Source organism: Eumetopias jubatus, unplaced genomic scaffold (genome assembly GCF_037043125.1).
Source record: "Eumetopias jubatus isolate StellerSeaLion01/CBP00866 unplaced genomic scaffold, mEumJub1_p1.0 scaffold_6, whole genome shotgun sequence".
NCBI classification, from domain to species: domain Eukaryota; kingdom Metazoa; phylum Chordata; class Mammalia; order Carnivora; family Otariidae; genus Eumetopias; species Eumetopias jubatus.
In genome coordinates this window covers 46,827,882-46,832,128 of record NW_028274812.1, presented here as the reverse complement: position 1 = coordinate 46,832,128, position 4,247 = coordinate 46,827,882, and the positions used below count along the sequence as shown (strand labels likewise).

At 39.1% G+C, this 4,247-nt stretch overlaps 1 pseudogene; it reads right to left on the bottom strand.

The window, feature by feature from the left end:
• Positions 1 to 814: 814 nt before the first annotated feature.
• Positions 815 to 1,961, bottom strand: LOC148164062 (large ribosomal subunit protein uL10-like; annotated as a pseudogene).
• Between the last annotated feature and the right edge of the window lie 2,286 nt (positions 1,962 to 4,247).

The window sequence follows — 4,247 nt, the reverse complement described above, 5'->3', positions numbered from 1 at the left end:
TTCCCAATGGGAAACTTTTCTTATCATCTTGGAAACATTCTTATACCTTTTTTTCTTATAAAGAGTAAAGAAAAAACCTCTCTCCACAGCATGTGACTTTCAATTACAGCTTTTACTTATCCTTTAAACAGATATAATTATATTCTTAATATTTTTGGTATTTAAAGTGAATTCTCCCAGAAATAAGAACCTTGTTTTAGAAAGCTAATTTTTCTGGTTATCTAACTTTTGAAAATATTTCTATTTTAATGAAAAAAAATTACATCTTTTTACACAACTATTAAGGAAGGTTTATTTCTCCAAGAAAATTTTTTTTAATTTAAAATTTTTTTAAATTAAAAAAATTTTTTTTTAAAAATTAAAGTGGTGGGGGAGGGGCAGAGGGAGAAGGAGAGAGAGAGAATCTTAAGCTGGCTCCACACCCAGCACACAGCCCAACGTGGGGCTCTATCTCACAATCCTGAGATCATGAACTGAGCCAAATTGAAAAGTCAGATGCTTAACTGACTGAGTGACCCCGGCGCCCCGAGAAAAATCCCTTTTAACCACTTTGCCAAGGTCCTGTGTGCTCTTGCCCTACCTGAATGGTTAATAAAATCTTCCACAACTCTTTCTTCAACTCTCTACTTTAAACTACTTTTCCTCAGAGGATCTTTGCTTTATTGTTGTATCAGTTCCTAAATGTGTGATCTAATTATTCTCATATATTGCCTTGTACTACTTATACATCCATACTTTATTTTCTCAAAGAGAAGTAAGCCTTTATTTCCTTGTCTCATAAATAAGTTGGATGAGTTGGTTGCTTTTTTGGTGATCAGTCAAAGAGACCAAATCCCATAGCCTCGCGGGATTCCTCTGACTCTTGTTTTGTTTCAACCTTGCCTGGGGCAGCAGCTGCAGAGCAATAGCGGGAGCAGCTGTGGTGGCAGTCGCCACAGGAATGGCTGCCACCAGAGTAGCAGCCAAGAAGGCCTTGACCTTTTCAGCAGGTGAGCATGTATAATCAGCTTCCACAAAGGCAGAACCCATTTGTATCCACTGGTAATAGAACAGGGTACTAATGTAACAATGGGACAATCAGTCTGCAAATATACACTAGCAACATGGCAAGAACCCTCCAGGAACTAAGAATGCAGTTTCTTCTGTGATGATGCCAAGCACTTCAGGGTTGTACATGGGGCCATTATCAAACGCCTGCTGGATGATCAGCCCAAAGGAGAAGGGGGAGATGTTCAGCAGTATGGCTTTGCTGGCTCCCACTTTGTCTCCAGTAATCAATTGCACATCACTCAGTATTTCAGTGGTTCCCCTGGAGATTTAGGAATGATGATTTGTAAGACCTGGAAGGAGGAGGACTTCTTTAGCACCATATGAGTGTTCTGGGCTGGTACATTGACTTCCTGTGGGGTTATGACACCAGCATGGGCAGCTGCTGGCACCTTATTGTCCAGCAGCATGACCCCGATCTCAGTGAGGTCCTTCTTGGTGAACACAAAGCCCACATCCCCCTGGATATGAGGTGACAGTCTCTCCAGAGCTGAGATGGTCTACAGATGCCCTCAGATGGCCTTGGAAATCATGATGTTCTTGCCTGTAGCACCACAGCTTTCCCAAGAAGGGACATCCCAACCTGCTGCATCTGCTTGGAGCCCTGTTGTCTACTCCCACAATGAAGCATCTTGGATAATCATTGAAAAGTTAGATGATCTGGGAACACCTGGGTGACTCATTGGTTAAGCGTCCAACTCTTGGTTTTGGCTCAGGTCATGATCTCATGGGTAGTGAGACAGAGCCCTGAGTCCGGCTTCCCACTCAGTGTGGAATCTGCTTGAAGATTCTCTCCCTCTGCCCCTCCCCCACTCACGTGCACGCTCTCTCTCTCTCATAAATAAATCTTAAAATAAAAAAAGTTGAATGATTTTAAGGAAGTAGTTGGATTTCCAGATCTCCATGTCTTCCCTGGATATCACAGCAGTGCATCAGGGATTGCCACACAGGGTTTAACAACAATGTTACTCTCATGAGGATGCCTAGTGAGAGGCTTATGTATCTATATTTTATTACCTCAACAGATTTATAAAACTCCCCGAGAGACATGTATGGACATTCCTTCATAGGCATGGTGCTTTGAATATAGTATGCACTGAATTAATAGTTATTAAATGATCAATTGAATGAATTCGTAAATACTTCAAGGAATATGTTGAACATACTGTATGTTCCCATTATTTACTGATCATTTGTATGTAAAAATATGTCTTTTGAATCATCTTAAATTTTAAGTGTTCCCAGATATTCGGCTGTCATGGAAGGATAGTTACATGTCAGAAATACAAAGGCCTCTCCATTCATATAGCACTGATACAAATGTCCAGTTTGTAGCAAATTACTAATTTTTGACACATTTCTATCCTATTATTTTCCATTTGCCTTAAACTACAGTCCCTTCATAATATGTTACGGAAATTGTCTTTTCAGTTTTTTTCTTGTGAATGCACATTTTACAAAACTTGTTGCCCATATGATCACATTGCTAGACTACTACCCAGAACCCTGAAAGTGACTCCTGCAAGTAAGGAGTCAAAGTTTAACCTTAGTTTTAAAATAATGTGCCTTTGGGCTTGGCAGTCAAGTGAGAGGTCCTGAGTGGAAATATAAATGTGGGATTGGAGATATAAAGGTGGTATACATAACAATGAGTTGAAATGAGGTGATAAGAGTGTGGATATGAGTTTGGAGAGAGAGAATTGAAAAGGAACAGGAACTAAGACCAGGGGGAGAGGAGAGGGCTCCAAAGTTAAGAGGTAACAAAGATGACGAGGAATGGGCCAAGAGGCATGAGAAGGAAAAAACGATGAGAATGTGTGAAAAATAAGCTGTGAGTCAAGTGAAGAAGGTTATTTTAAGAAGGACATATTGTGTCAAATGCTGTTGACAGGTTAAGCAAGAGGAGAACTGATATTTGTGCATAGGATTTAGCAAAACAAAGTCACTAGTAAGGAGTGAAGTTTCAGTGGAGTGATTGGAGATTAGTGTGTTGGAGCTTGTTGAAGAGACAACGTGAGAAGAGGGATTAGAGAGAGTGAAGGTAGGTAACTCTTTCGAGGACTATTGTTACAAAGGGAAAAAATCAAGCAGTAGCCATTTGGTAGGGTGGCTTCAAGAAAAGGTTTTGTTTCTGAGAGGAGGAGTGAAAACATGACATATATTTTATGTTACTGGAGTTGTGTTTTCTTTGATTCAAGAAGGAATGGGATCATAATGCCCACAGAGAGAACTGGATTCAGATATGACCATGCATAGCTCAATTATGAAAACAGACACATTGGCAGAGCACCTGGATTGACTTCATATGGCAGTGGTGGCCTTGGCATTGTCTTTGTTTTAGAGTTAATGAAAAAAGCAAGCTTATCAGCTGACAGAGTGGGAATGTTAACAGGTATTGGGAATTTAAGGTGATGACATTTGTTTAGGAGAGTGGGAAAATCAGTAGACTAGGGATATATTGAGTTGGGGATTCTTGTCTCTGTGTTCAATAGATGTTTGCACTTACCCCTATTTTAACAATTTTCATATTGCTTTGCAGTTGTGTTCTGTTTGTTTTTTCCTCATGAAAGTGTGAATTCTTCCAGAGCAAGAATAATCCTTGTTAGTAGCCTGTCTGCTACATCACTTTTCAGCATTTTTGGTCCAGAAAAAAATAGTATGCACTTATTCATATGCTCTGTTGAATATTTCATAATCCATCAATGTGTGTTCAGCCAGTTCAAAACCATAAAACAACCCTTGAAGAGAATATTATTACCCCCAATTATACTCCATAGGTGCAGAGAAATTTTGGTTAACCATGGAGTACAAATCAAACAACTGGTTTGGCTCCTAAGTTGACAGAGCTAGTTAGTGTCAGAAGCAAACTCCTAGTTAGGCTTTTTTAATAGACAAAAAGTGCTCTCTCAACTAATTTAACTGCAGTTGTAGACATCTATTATACTAGGACTCCATTGTAACACTGACTTTTGCAACTCCAATATAAAATAATTCTACCATGAATCCCAACAGCAAAATATACGATGTCTTTGTTCTAATCACTTTCATCTATAATAAAGATTGTTAAATGCTTAAAATTGAAATGTAATGTTAGGAAGCAATAAAACATTCTGCTGTTTTATAAAACCACCCCTGGAGGTTGGCTGCACTTACTAATTTCCTTCTCTTTAACATTGAAGGCAAAATATATATAACACTTC